The sequence below is a fragment of the Heliangelus exortis genome, chromosome Z, assembly GCF_036169615.1.
Source record: "Heliangelus exortis chromosome Z, bHelExo1.hap1, whole genome shotgun sequence".
In the NCBI taxonomy this organism is placed as follows: domain Eukaryota; kingdom Metazoa; phylum Chordata; class Aves; order Apodiformes; family Trochilidae; genus Heliangelus; species Heliangelus exortis.
In genome coordinates, this window is record NC_092454.1 from 51,371,415 (window position 1) to 51,386,522 (window position 15,108).

Genomic DNA, 15,108 nt, shown 5'->3' on the forward strand with positions numbered 1-15,108 from the left:
TTTCCTTTCCTTTCCTTTCCTTTCCTTTCCTTTCCTTTCCTTTCCTTTCCTTTCCTTTCCTTTCCTTTCCTTTCCTTTCCTTTCCTTTCCTTTCCTTTCCTTTCCTTTCCTTTCCTTTCCTTTCCTTTCCTTTCCTTTCCTTTCCTTTCCTTTCCTTTCCTTTCCTTTCCTTTCCTTTCCTTTCCTTTCCTTTCCTTTCCTTTTCCTTTCCTTTCCTTTCCTTTCCTTATATACAGATTAAAAGCAAAGACTAATTCTTCTCTCCCTCAGAGAAAAATTACTTAAGTTTGTGCTCCATAAAGATCTGCAGGGTCATTTCACCTTTGGGCTTTTAGTCTGTAAAGGAAGATCAAGCATTTTCCTTCTGGGAGGGAGGAAATGTTGTGTGGGGGTGTCCCAAACACAGGGGTGGCTGTCTGGAGTTGCATCAGGGCTCTGAGCTGCAGAAGGGCACATCTGAGATGGTGGCAAATGTCCTGCTGGGGGAGCTCTGGCAGAGCTGTGCTGCAAACGAGCATTTATTTCAAGTTGTGCTTTCATTAAGAGTTTTGTTTAGCAAATAGCTTCGTATTTATTGAGTAATGGTGACACAAATATCTCTTCCAGGAAAAGCTCACTGGGACTAACTAAATAATTGGAATGGCAGAACATGTTTCTGTTTTAAGCATGAGAGGACAGTGACTTTGCTAAGCCTTGGCTTCTGCATTTCCTCCTTCTGATTCCAATGCAAGCTGCACTATGTCATTCTTCAACTAGCAAAGAACAACAGAGCAGAGAGGGGCTCTGCTGACAAGTGCCCAGACACCAGTGATCCACAGATTTCAGTTCAGTCACGATGCTAAACTGGCCCATAGCAATTTGCTGAAAGTCTCCAGACTGTTAGCTGAGGGAAAGAGGAAAAAAGGAGAGCTGTCTCTGATACAAAGCTGAGACTTGGTTTGCCATGAACCTCCCTCTCTTCTTGTGCTGCTGTTGTGCATCAGTATATGTCATTATGTAAAGGAGTGAAATTACAGTGACAGAAGAGAAAGGGAAAAAAAAAAAAAAAAAAAAAAAAAAAAAAAAAAAAAAAAAAAAAAAAGCAGCTGCTGTCATAGTAATTCAGATAAAACAAATGACATAGCAAGATAGCTGCCTTGTGACTTTCATGCTCCAATATTAACTATGTAGTATGTGCAAGAAGAGCAAAAGGGGCTGATAGAAAATCAGAAAAGTGCCCCAAATCAGAGTCACTTCAGAGGCTTTTGTGATTTCCCTGTGACATAATGTTACATAAACCATCTATTGTGTTTTTGCTGGGAAATCTGTAACTGAGGTCAATGCAGCAGAAAAATAAAAGTTCAGAAAACATACACAGGGTTGCTGTGCTGGAACGGGAGTTGTATTCCTTTATCAAACTGGTCACAGGGAATGGTGTCTGTTCAAATTTACATCAAACAAGTGCTAAAGCATCTGCCAGACTGTATTCTAACATGTGTGTTGGCTCCTGTCAGTTTAATTTTGCATTATCAGAAAACTTATGTTTAGGTGTAAGCAGCTTTTGTTGCTCAGACTTGTTAACATAGGTTTCTGGCAATGGTTTTCCTTCCTCTCCTCAGTGCAGGCTGTCAGAGCTGAGCAGCAGTGCTTGCTGTGGCTGCAACACCATCTTCCCCAGCAGAGTTCTGGCTCTGCCATGCTCAGCACTGATGGAAATGGTGGTAGGGAGATGGCTGGAGGGCAGCTGGTCTCCTCCACCAAACCCTATGCTGAGTTGTGTGGCCCTGATGAGAACTAGTCTGCAGTCTCACCTGAGTTTTCTCTGAGAAAAGCAAGAAACGCCAGAGATCATGCCCCCCAGAGTCTGCCCCCCAGGGTTTCACCCTTTGATTGCAGCAATGCATGCAGACAGCTCCTAAAGCAAGGTTTGGTAGAACATTAGTGGAGGGAACACGTACAGCAGGGGCCAGTGAAGGATGTGGCTTCATAGGGACCTGAGACCAGGGACTTAACTTCAGTCCTAGGTGAGTGGTTTAACCACAAGGTCAGTTCCTCATTTATTATGACTTATTTAATATTAAAGTTGAAATAAATACTTGAAATTGTCTCAGATAATGTTTTTTTAACTTTCTGGTTGGAGTTAATTAGGTGCTACAAGTAGAGCACCTGAACCATTAGAAATGATTCACTGCTTTTCTTCCTAAGGATGTAAATTAACACATGTTCTGTTTTGCTGACAGAGTGAATTCTGCTTTAGGAAACTCATGAAGCATGGCTGGTGTCAGTAGAGACAAGATCATGATGCTAACTTTTCATCTGAGAACAGCAGCTTCAGTTAGCTCTTTTTTTTTGTACTCCCTTCCCTCCTCTATGGCAGTCCTGAGTACAAGGAACATGAGCTGCTGACGAGTGAACCACACAAACTTCTTTCAACAGCATTTTGCCTCAAACGTCCCTCTTCCCCAGCATGTCTGAAGGCAGCATTTTGTTAACATTAGCAACAAAACATTGTCCTCTTCAACATCCTGAATGGTACAGAGATAAAGCATTAATGGTTGGTGTACATCAGCTCACCTATGTTTTCTAGTGCTAGTAGAAAACTGAAGAGAGCTGGTACTGCAGGCAGGGGAGATGATGGGTTCAAGTCAATAGATGGTCTAAGCCCTGTGATCTGCTTCACCACTCTCCTCCCTCCTCCCCAGATGCACACTTTAAAAAGAAGTATGGTAAAATGTGCTTTAAAACCCCTGTATTTGGGCTATGTTCTGGTAGACTGTGACTCTCTGCATTTGGCTTTGTGCTGAAGTAAAATGTCAATTTTACACAATTAAGTCCTTGGATCTCAGGTTCCTGGCTGTTTAGGGCTGCAGAGCTTGAAACTTACCTGGATGGTGGGTAAGCTCAGCCTGTGGTACAAGCCTGGCCCAGAGTGTAACTCAGTACAGACATATTCAGAAAGCTGTCTGTGCTGACAGAGGTAAATGGAAGCTGTAGGAAATTGAGAAAAAATGGAGTTTAGACTGCACTCTGTGGGTGATATTCCTCTTCATGTTTTATTTCCAGTTATTTTAAAATTAAGCCATGAATTGAAGTCAGAATTCATATTACGCATTCATCTCTTCTGCAAGCCCCTAGGGGACAGCTGGTCTACTTTATCAGGATTCAGAGCAGAGGGTTTCTGACCATTGCTGAGCTCTTGTGTGTATGTATATGTACTGCTTGAACAGGCAGGTGTTTTCTTTTATGTTGTCCTAGGATATATTGTGCTTTTTTCCCATTCTATTATCTGTTAACATCCATACTGTTATTATTCAGGTCTTGGACAAGATGTATAATAGAGCCTGGTCCCTGGAGAACCAGAACTTATACTGAGGATACATTTTTTTCCTCATTGTAACATAGGATTGAAAAGATTTTTTTTATAGTCTAGAAAACATTATCATGAACATAGGTAAGGTGAGGTGAAGAGGAAACAGAAATAAAAAAAGGCACTGTGAACAAAGGACCATTTTTTATTGCCAAAACCATACCTACTAATGATATATAGGTTGTCTAGAATGACTTTCTAACCACTGAGTCATTAATTAAGCCTGAATTAAACTTTTCCTGCTATTGAGGCAATTAAGGGTGGTCTTAATCTATGTGGATTCTCTGTTGTCTGGTAGCTGGGGCAGACTCACACTGATGACTTTTCCCTGCTGGAATGCCACTCTTAAATCCCTCTCCTCCCTCTAGTGGCAGATTTTCATAAAACTCTGGGAAAGGAATGGCTGTGGGGTACATACTGCTCTGTCAGTAGCTAAAGCTGTCCAGCAAGTAAAAATATCTTAGGAGAGGATGAAGGCAAAGCCAATGAAATTATCTGTAGGCAATGCTTAGGAAAGCAGGCTGGTAAAAGAAGCACACGTTCAGCAGCAGTGAACCTAGTCAGGAAATTCTATTCTGCATTGGTGAGGCCGCACCTGGAGTATTGTGTCCAGTTCTGGGCCCCTCAGTTCAAGAAGGACAGGGAAGTGCTTGAAAGAGTCCAGCGCAGAGCTACTAAGATGATTAAGGGAGTGGAACATCTCCCTTATGAGGAAAGGCTGAGGGAGCTGGGTCTCTTTAGTTTGGAGAAAAGGAGACTGAGGGGTGACCTCATCAATGTTTTCAAATATGTAAGGGGTGAGTGTCAGGGAGATGGAGTTAGGCTTTTCTCAGTGGTGACCAGTGATAGGACAAGGGGTAATGGGTGTAAATTGGAGCATAGGAGGTTCAAGTTGAATATCAGAAAAAATTTTTTTACTGTAAGGGTGACGGAGCCCTGGAACAGGCTGCCCAGGGGGGTTGTGGAGTCTCCTTCACTGGAGACATTCAAAACCCGCCTGGACACGTTCCTAGGCGATGTACTCTAGGGGGCCCTGCTCTGGCAGGGGGGGTTGGACTAGATGATCTTTCGAGGTCCCTTCCAACCTCTAGGATTCTATGATTCTATGATTCTATGAAATTAAGCGGTGAAGACATTTGGGCACTGGACTGAAGTTGTGAAATGTTCTGACTGTCTTCTGGCACACGTGGCCATGGACAGTGGGCTCCTTTGAGCTACCTTGGGGTATAGGTTTGGTTTTCACCCTGAGGAAACTCGTCAGTGTGACTGTTCACATCTAATTTACCCTGTGAGGTCTCAGGGGTTGGAGGCAAGGTGCAGTGGAGGGTGACTGGCTGGGTTAAGGGGGAGGTGTGTGGAGCTGCTGGGGGCAAAAAAAGGTAGCTTGTCCTGGTATTGTGGAAGGAAGGGAATGTAAGTGCTAAGACATTGGTGGAGAAGCAATGGAAATGGAAACCAAAGAAAGAAATGCAGCAAGGGAGGTTGAAAGGAAAGGAGCAGTAGAACTAAGATAGAGATGGTCTGACAAACTACTTCTAGCTTCTTTTTCTGTCATAATCTTGTCCTGCCTACAGGTCTGAGCTCATGATTTTGTACTCTCCAGCTTGCTCCATCTGCTCCCGCTTGCTCTTTGGCAAGACTGCTTGTTTCCATGACTGGGCTATAGAATAATAGGCTCCTTGGCTTAGTTGGTAGCTGGGATTGAGGCTTGCATTGCAAGCAATAGGCTTGGCAGGCTGTGCTTCTTCTCACTGTGAATCCTTTTGGCTTTTGCCAACCAGGCTTGTTCTTTTCTGATTGAGTATAGCCTCCCTCCACTCAGCCAATGGTGCAGCATTACCCTCCCAGCACTGAGAATTAGCCCTTGTAAGGCTCTGCATTCCTCTCAAATGAACCAAGAGGGGCCTGTGATGCAGAGGTGAAAAATATGTCCTTTCTTATCTGATGAGTGAAAACCCACTACCAACAGAATTTCCTTGCCTTTTGCAGGGGTCCAAAGCATCAAAGCTGTATTTAATGCAATCCTCTGAGGTTCTCTGTTTCAGGCAGTAAAGAACAGCAAGAAAGGACATTGTCGGCAAGACAATTTCCCCGATTATTTCAGAAACATGTTTAATCTTATGTTGCTGTAAGTCTGTTGTTTGTTTCTGAATGCCAGTAGTCAAAATGTTTATCATAATTGCTCTGAATTATCTCAACATGCCATGATGTCAGGAAGGGTGAGAGTCTCCCTTTGAAGTGGTCTTTCTTTCAGTAGGTGGATTTAGGAAAGAAAAATAGGAAGGTTTTAGTCAAGGCTATTGGAGCGGCCCAAGATTGCAGAGCTCTTTTGAAGTGTGTGCTCCTGTGTGAGCTGTTGCTTTATGTGCACTCAGAGGGCAGTAGCTGATGGGTAGCCCTGTTGGATCGTGGATGATGAAAGGCGAGATCTAACAGTGGCATCCATAAGTGTGGGTCCACTGAAACCAAGAGTGGCCTATAGTACTGAGTCTGGGTTTGGTAGTGAGTGTAAAGACAGGTGGGATGTGGAAGAGGCAGATTACCTGGACTCAGGAGGAAGCACAGGGCTAAATAATTAGACTGTGCTGGAGCGTGTCCAGAGAAGGGCAACAAAGCTCATGAAGGGCCTGGAGCACAAGTCCTGTGAGGAGTGGCTGAGGGAGCGGGGGGTGTTCAGTCTGGAGAAGAGGAGGCTGAGAGGAGACCTCATGGCTCTCTTCAGCTGCCTCAAGGGAGGTTGGAGTGAGGAGGGAAACAGCCTCTGCTCCTTGGTGTACTCTGACAGGACCAGAGGAAACGGATGGAAGCTGTGCCAGGGGAAGGTTAGGTTGGATGTTAGGAAATCTTTTTTCACTGAGGGGGTTGTCAGACGTTGGAATGTCCTGCCCAGGACAGTGGTGGAGTCACCATCCCTGAAGGCATTTAAAAGGCATTTGGACCTGGTCCTTAAGGACATGGTTTAGTAGTTCACTCAGAGGTCTCTTCCAACCTAAACATTGTGATTCTGTGATAACCAAGATGCTCTGTGTCTCCTGATAAACAACTGTTGGAATTATGAGCTGAGGAAGAAGTCCTTCTAATGCAGCCTATTACCAAGGCTCATTTTTCTCATGCCTGGAGTAGCTGGAAGCACTTGAAATGTGCCATGAAAGCCTGAGTCTTACAATCATTAAAACACTGATGCTGGAGAAACCTGGACCTACAGAGAGGATGGAGCAAGTAAGGGGGAAGGGCTCAGAGCAGCATGGATATCTGAGTCACCATGAGAGAGACATTTCAGGTCTAATGGCAGACAAGTTGCATGAGAGGATCTGAGGAAAAGCCTGGGAATTTAACTGGGAGAACTAACATGTCTTAAAACTTGATACTTTCTACAACACCAAGAGAGCAACATGCTGTCACCTGTTTGTGTTCTTGTCAGGAAGTTTGGCACCAGTACTAATCATGGTCTTATAGAATACTAATTTGCATTCTTTTTGTCTCTTTTTCCCACAGAAAGAGGTCTGTTGTATCCATGTCAAGTACATCTATGTCTGTATGCTTGCACCTCTTATCTGGACCTATGATTTAATTTCAGATAGAGGTGGAGAAGTGTTGATTTTAAATAATTTTCACTAAAATGACAGCCTGGATGAAGAGGAGGGACGCCATGGAGGGCTTCTTTAAGGGGCCAGTGCTTGTCTGTGTTCACCCTTTATTGAATCCCACTGAAAATCTACATGCAGAAACACTATTTTGGATGTTTCTTATAAAAGAAAACCTCACCTGGAGTTTGCGCTCGATTAGTAAGCCCAATCCTGAGAGGCAGAGCAGCAGGAAACCAAACTCTCTGCTCTCTGTGATGGGTGTGCAGACCTGGGAGCAGGTTTGACTGGTGGCATGGGGGCATCCTGGCACTCAGGAAGCTGAACTGTATGGAGCAACTTGCCTCACTTGCAGTCGGCTGCCATGTGGGGAGCCTGCTGCCAGCTGGGCTTGGAGGTGCTTTCCCAGAGGGAGAGGATGATGAGGAGTAAACTCTGGGGAAAGAGCAGGCTTTGCTGTTGAAGTCACGGCAGAGTCAATCCTATCCTATGGGCTTGTTTCCTTCTTTAGAAAACACTCCTATAAAATGGCACTCATTGAAGGGCATTGTCCCTTTTGCTTAAATGTTTTGGCACTGTTAGTTATTATCTTGTTTTATTGGTGCTCTTTGGAGTTTCATTGGTTCACAGATACCAAGTGCTCAGGGCATATGACAAGGGACATGAGACAGAAAAACAAGAAGCTTTGTATTTCAAGAAGTCACGTTTCTTTACTGTAAACATGTTGCTAAAAACACAACAGGAGAAAAGCAAACTTTCATGAAAACTAGATCAAGAAATAAATTACTGACCCAATGCAGTTCATATTAAAATAAAAAATAACACTCAAACTAAAGAAAGCCAGGAGCTTGTCTTGCAGTAATTTGGAACATTTTAGTTGTGAATCATGCAATTACATTTCGTGTTTTTCTTGAGGTTTGCAAAAATCTAGCTAGCCTTTTTGTTGTCCTTTTTCCATCTCCTTACACTTCTTACTTTTAGACATTACCAAGAAGAACCCACATGTCATGAGAAAGATTTGTGTTACTTTATTTCTCACCAGAGTGAAATTAGGAATATTCAGAGTCTTTCCTGGGAGAAAAGACATGTGATGTTGTAATTTTTCTGAATCAGGTAGTTTCGGACACCTGAAAACTATCCCTCAGCGTACTGATTGCTCTGCAAATAAAAATGCAGGACTCTGTATACTGGAATACTGAGTTACCTGTTTTGCTGAACCCTAGCTTGCACATGTAGCTGTTTAACAGGGACTGAATTCCCAGGGGCAATTTGCCACTTCCATTATAGTCTCTTTGCCACCTCAGCAGTGCAGTGAGATACTTACACTGACATTTGTATGTATGTGCAGCTGCACCTGCAGCTATATACAAATGTACGTATGCATTCATCCTTAAAATGCATAGACATCAGATCTATAACTAGATATATTTTTTTACAAGTGAATCCAGGCAGAAGTACCATACTTTTGTTTTACATGGGATGGTTGTGGTGTTCTCTTGACAGCAGTGGTAAATCAGTCATGCAAAAAGCCAAGGATTGGCCCCTTTTGTGATATCTATAATGTTAATACAAATGCCCTAGTCTAAACCCTGGTCATTTGAAAATCAATGTCAGGTCTGTCACTGATTCCAGCAGTGGGGAGTTGGGCCAAAATTTCAATTTATGCTACTGTCTTAATAGTTTTGTCTATTACATTTAAATTGCCAGAGACTATAAGATAAACATTGGGGGGGGGGGGGGGGGGAGGAGAAAAAGTAATAAAATGGTTTAATTTATTTCTGGGTCTATCAAGCATTTGTGCTGATAGTATTTTTATGTTCTTAGTTTTCATTTTAAAATAAACAATAACACTGTGATGGGAGATCTCCTAATTTCCTGTTAATAGAGTTTAAATTGAAAAGCATTTTTCAATGGGAGAGCTGCCCATTTAAATTATGGATGGCAATTTTGTTCCATTTTTAAGCACTTCTCTTCTGGCTAGAGTTCCTTGAGTCATAAGGCTTTTATAGCTTCTTTAACAATACATAACAACAATGGAATTGATGCTTCCATATACGTCTATAAAGATGTTAAGAGTGTATTATGGCTATAACAGAGAAGGACAAAATCAAAGAGTTACAAGTGAGTCCCATTCACCTGCAGCTCGTCCCCAGCCCTGAAATTGATGTCTCATCCCTGTGGTGGTTACTCACCTGTGTCAGCCCATCACCTGACAAGCAGAGGACTACACAAAACAAGACCCCCAGCAGATCCATGACCCTCAGTGGAAGGTGGTCAAAAATATCTTCATGCTCCTGACTGCTTATCAGACCTGCAGGAGCTGCAATCCAAGCCCCACCTAATTTGGAGCAGAGGAGAGGCAAAACTTGGAGGAAGAGTATATGACAGCTTTCCAGTGCCTTGCAGCTTTGAGGTAGCCCAGGCTGTGCCACTCATCCCTCGGAAGAATAATCATGTAAGCCAATATGACAGTGGGATCTGTACATATTTTAATATCTCTAATTTAGGTGTAGACACTTTATCTTTCCCTCTTTTGAATCAGAGATGTACATACATAAACACACACATATATATCCATATCTGTATCCTTATCCATACACACAAATGGATATGAGACATGCTTGGTAAAAGGTAAGAATTTCTTGCTATTGATGGATCTGTGGGGGTATCTGGTAGTCAGAGGGCTGGGAGGGCCAGGTGGTGGGCAAAGGTACAGGGCAGAAGGGGCACTGCAGGGATATGCCAAGGCACAATGAAATCTGAGTGTGAGGTGCTGGCCCCACTGAAGTGAAGGGAAAACCTCTCACAATCTCTCTAGAGCCAATATTTCACCTAGTATTAGCAAGATTAAAAAGGTACTGAGGTACTGATTAGAAGGGAGAAACCCTCATAGCCAGAAACTGTGGAAAGAAAACAGGAAGAGTATAGGATATCTTAATGAGGCTTTAGTTTAGCAACACATTTTATTCTCTTAGGGACTGATGCAGTGTATGAGCGATTGCTTGACTCCAAATTTATCTGCTTTATTGGCTTTGTGTCACTGGCATAATTTTAATGATTTTTTTTTTTTTAAACAGTGGTACTGTAAGAGGCCTATAAAGCTAAAACATATAGTAAGTGAATTCTTCTTCATTCATTTTACATTGCAAGTCAGGCTCCTAGGTTTGAATTCGGTGCTTCAAGGAGCACTTTGAGGCTTGTTGTAACTTTATGAATGGCCATTATGTGGGAAGAGGAAAGAGAGAATTCTGTCCTCAAGGCTCATTTTTTATGTCTCCCTGATTTGTAATTATTACCACAGGGTGTTGCATCAGTCATGTTGGATATGCAGTAAATGACCTCAACTGTTAGGAAGCCATTAATCAACAAATCATCAACAAGATGAAACTTACTGTCTCTTCATGTGGCTTTGATGTGAAGGACAGTGCCTGATTGTCCCTGAGCCTCTCTCTCTAATCACAAGAAAAATGCTGCCGGTTCCTGGTGAGTTAGTGCAGTTTTGTTTTCCTGGTACCACATTTTCCTGGCACATTGAGGATATGAAGCCCTGTGGGCTGATAGGAGGGGATGTTTTTCTGGCTGCTCACTCATTGCTAAGGAAATTCAGAAGTCAGAATTTCTTGATTTTATGGATGTGACCAAGTTGTTTGGGAGAGTTTATCTGGAATCTCAAACTGAAGGCAGGTGCTGAAGTGGCTTGGCTTGGGCTAGTGATTATTAAGCATGAAGACACATAAAAGGAGTCTAAAACCCCCAGTGTAGCTTGTGCTTCTGCTTAGGTGTTTGAGGGTTACCATATCTCTCATTCTGAAGAGGTGCAGAGGGACAAGGGAAACATGTTTTATTGTCTTGTAGTGGGAGAAAACTAGTATTTACAATCTGTTGTTTTTTGGTGTTGCTGGTCTGGAGCACTGGCTAATTCTGTGGTTCCTTTTGTTATAGCTCAGTTCAATACTCCTGGCATATGTGTTTGTATCGTATCTTTAGCAGAGTTAGATCTTAAAATAAGTATTGTTTTTTGCAGTGTTTCTGCTGTTTCTGAGAATGTTGTAGTTTATCTAGCTGATAGAAGAGAGAATCACGAAAACCTGAGTTGAACAGCCTTGATATGTGATATGTCAAGCCTGTAATATGACGTACTGACAGTCACTCATCCATGGCACATTTTTAAAGCACTTGAGAGTCAAATTCTGAGCCAATGAAGCTTTGTGCAGTTCTTGTCAATAAATATTTACTCATCCATGCCAAACTCTAAAGACGTCCCCTCCATCCCTCCTGGTGGTATCTTTGGATTTCATTCAGTAGAAGTGAGCCTCAAACCCTGCCTTGCCTGTGCTCACAGAGGAATTATTGGAGGAGCCAGATTCCCCAGGTGACTGATAATGTCTACAACAGAGGGGATGAAGGGAATTTGTCCTTGGTTTTCATCAGAAGAATACCAAGAAACACACCATATTTTGTTTTCTAAGCACCTATATCTCACTTTCTTTACATAGTGAAATGGTTTGCAGTTAATGGTATATATAGCCCCCTTTATCTGCTGCTGTATGTTGCAATGCAAAAGAGTTAGCAGTTTAGGTCAGGGACTGTAATCTGTGTTCACACACTGTCTAACAGGATGGGGCATGGTTTCTAAGGGTTACAACAGTAGGTGTATGTTCTTTATGCCTTGTAAAGCTGGGTCACAGATCATAATATGTACCAAAGACATACAACATGACATCCATATTTTTAGTGTGGGGGACATCTGAAACAAAAAACACAGCACCACAAACCGGAACAAACATATCCTATAAAAGGAAACTAATACATGTACTGATTTGCATTACACATTGAAGGCATGACAAATAGTGCTCCTAGCCACCCATGTTTATGTTTGGTGATGATGAAGAAAGGCACACTTGAAGTTTCTGGTGGTAACTTGGTGGTGGTGATCAGCTGGCAATTCAGCTGAGTTCCAGTTTTGCTAATGTGCTTCATGACTGGCAAAATTCTCTGTGAATCAGTGAATTACCTATATCTGTGAGTACACACATTACAACAATATAGGCTTGAATCAGTACAATTAGATTACCCTATGGGTTTGTAAATCTATGTACTCCACCGACTGGCACGGGAGCTCTGGGAGCTCAGTAATAGGCAGGGAAGATAAATCTTTGTCTTGCAAACATAGGCTTTTGCATATGGTCAACTTTAAAGCTGTGTCTAGTTCTGTTGGTGTTAATGGCACTCCTCAAGGGCTTAGGGATGAGTTGATTTTTAAAAGTGTGCAGGTCTGTAGGCTAATAGCATCTCAATATTGGACCATAGGAGAAGAAGGGAAAAAATTGTATCACAAAATGTACTGCAACAGTAATTCAATAAACGTATTTAAGTTTTAATTATTTATAACATTTCAGAGTATATTAGTAAATGTTCTGTAATATATTGATAATAGTAATGAAGTCTGAGTAATTCAAGTTCTAATGACATCATCTTGCTATTAAGTTGTATAAAAGAAAGTATTAGAAATGGAGGAGAAAGCACCAACAGGAGTTCAAGCAACAAAATATGATTCAGCAAAAGACTGCTGGTTGCACTAGGTTTTTAAAACTTTTAGGAATAATGAGCAATAAATATCTCTGCTTTTCTTAATATATGGTGTTATTTGGGTTAGTTGGTACTTGTTTGCTGACTGTGTCTGTGGTAAGGGAAGCAGACTGTCCTATAATTTGTATTTAAAATGTGTTCAGAACCCAATAAAACCCTTCCAAACCTCCTTTACATCACTTTATTCATGAAAGAGGCATTGATGCCTCACACGGACCAGGCTGGCACAGCAGGACAAAGTCCTGATGTACACACATGTCTTGGGATTGACCACCATAGCCATTAAGGCTACTGCTGGCACAAGATGTGATTTGGCAAGAACACTGCTGGAGGGTACAATTGCCCTGGCTGGCTGGGACAATGAGCACCATGAAGAAAAGGCCTCTGCCATGGCCAGATTCCAGAGGAGGCATCCTGGCTTCCCATGGAAATACTGTGTTGGTGAAAGCAGCTGCCATGGCTGAGGGGTAGATATGTCTGGGATGGCTTCTTGTTGGTCTTGCATCACCTCCTTTGTGGTGCCCTCCTCTATGGCCCTATAGCCCTCTCTTGTGAAAAGATCACTGACACGTACCCCATATAAACAGATCAATAGACTATAAAGGATGATCATTAGTAAGATAAGACCTCCCTAGTTCGTTGGCAATTATTTTATTATATTTCTGATTGATGATCCCATTTTAGCTATTTCAGTGTTCAGCAGTCTTCATTTGTTAGTGTTGATTATGGGAGTCCATGCCTAGCCTGAATCCGAGTTATTTTGACCAACAAATGTGAATTAAAATCAATAGAAATGTCATTAGCATCCCAGTGCTGTGAAAGATAATAGACCATTTCTCATGCATTCAGTTTATTAAAATTTGCTAAAGTGTGAAATATGTATGACAAGTAATGATGTTTTAATCTTTTGCCAAGGTAACAATTGAAAGCTGATTGATTCCATTCAGTAATTATAAAATGAAAATGATGGAAGATTGTAATCAAGAAGGATTCTGTCTCATACTTTGTCACGCCTCCATGCAAGATAAAATTCTCACTTGTAACATCTCTCTTATCTGAAAAGAAATCAAACTCTTATTTGCCCCAGTTCAAGTCTCATGGCTAGTTAGATAATAAATTTTATTTTTTTAACATTCATGAGATGATAAAAGCAACCTGCATCCGCCAAGGGGTGTGCTGTGGTACCTTAAAAGCTTCTTTCCATTTCCAGGTACCCTTATGAGGATGAGAAGACAACTGTGTTGCATTGTTGAGGTGCTGGCAGTTATTTCAGTCTTTGAGAGACAGCTGAACAACCAGTCCCTTGTCCAAAAAGCATCAACGATGGCTTCTAAACCAAACCGTGGAAATGCTGCCAGAGCCTGATGGGCTCTGTGGGAGACGCCTGGTGCTAGACAAGTTGTACTGCCCTGCCAGAAACATGTTGTCCCAGGACCACTGAGGAGCCATGGAGATACAAGCCCCAAATGAGCCAGTCAAGAGACTGAACCTCAAAAAGTACCCATGAGTATTTTGCTTCAAGGGGTGAAACTCTGCTTTCAGCTGGTGTTTTTCTTTAAGCGTGAAGCCCTCTTGTTGGAGGACAGGGGCTTGGGAGACCTGGCTTTGTTTCTGGCTCTGCCATTCATCTTCTGTGGGACCTTGGGCAAGTCCTTTCTCTTCTCTGTGCCTTCCCTTGCCCATACACCTCTCTTCTGAACTGCATAATGGCAGAAGAGATGAGTTGGTGCAATGCAATGGCTGGTTGGGTCTACATAAGTAAATAAGCAATAAAGGCACAATCGTGAGAAGCTTTTTCTAAAAAAATTCTGCCTCACAAGATCTTCTGTTAACTAGAGAATTTATAAAAACATGTCGTATTGAGGTTTCTCCACTTCTTCTCTTTGCTTATCTTTGGTGGTAAGGGGAGTGTAACCAGGTGCAAAACACAAACAACAGTGGGTGGCAAGCCCCAGCCCCAGCCCTGTCTGATACCCAAGCAGGGAGTCAAAATAAACCCAGTTTATCTCTTTGCTCACTAAAGACAGTAAAAGTAGCCTGTGGACCAGACAGCTACTGTGAGATGTCCTGGAGCAGAAAGCAGTTTCCTTTCTGGATGGCTTGTTTTTCACATCCAAACTGAGGAAGCACTCAGTTATTTTTAAGTGTTGAAGCACATCTTTGTGAAACAGTGACATTTTAGGGTGGGCTGAGTGCTTGGCAATGAAATCCCAGATGCAGTGCAGTCAGTGGGTGGCCTCAGACAGATTTTAATGGGCTTTGGATTAGGGCCCAAGCATATCCTGACGAACATGAGAAGGAAGCCTTGGCTTAGCCGAATTTCTAAGCATGTGCTTAAACATTGAGAATTAAGCATATATTTGAGTTCTGTCCTGACCCATACCTTAGCCACTGAGTAAAAAATACTGACCTGCAGAGATTCCACATAAAACAGAGATATGCTTTCTATGTTCCAGAGGGGGACATGCCATTTAAAACAGAAGATTTCTTTGATTTTCTAGTGACATAGCAAAAGCTGAATTTGGCCTTGTGCTCCTTGGAAGAAGGAAGTTTAAAAATTAATATTGACTGCAGCTTCTCACTGCAACA

General features: G+C 42.2%; 1 long non-coding RNA gene across 2 annotated transcripts in view; it reads left to right on the forward strand.

Moving 5' to 3' along the window:
* The window catches only part of LOC139790260 (uncharacterized), a 19,583-nt gene extending 4,480 nt beyond the window's left edge, over positions 1 to 15,103 (forward strand). The window contains exons 3-5 of one of the 2 annotated variants that reach the window (XR_011723435.1): positions 6,842 to 10,043; positions 10,232 to 10,413; positions 13,730 to 15,103. This is a non-coding gene — a long non-coding RNA (uncharacterized lncRNA). The remainder of the gene's footprint in view (positions 1 to 6,841; positions 10,044 to 10,231; positions 10,414 to 13,729) is intronic. The other variant, XR_011723434.1, reaches the window with a different exon arrangement.
* Positions 15,104 to 15,108: the final 5 nt, after the last annotated feature.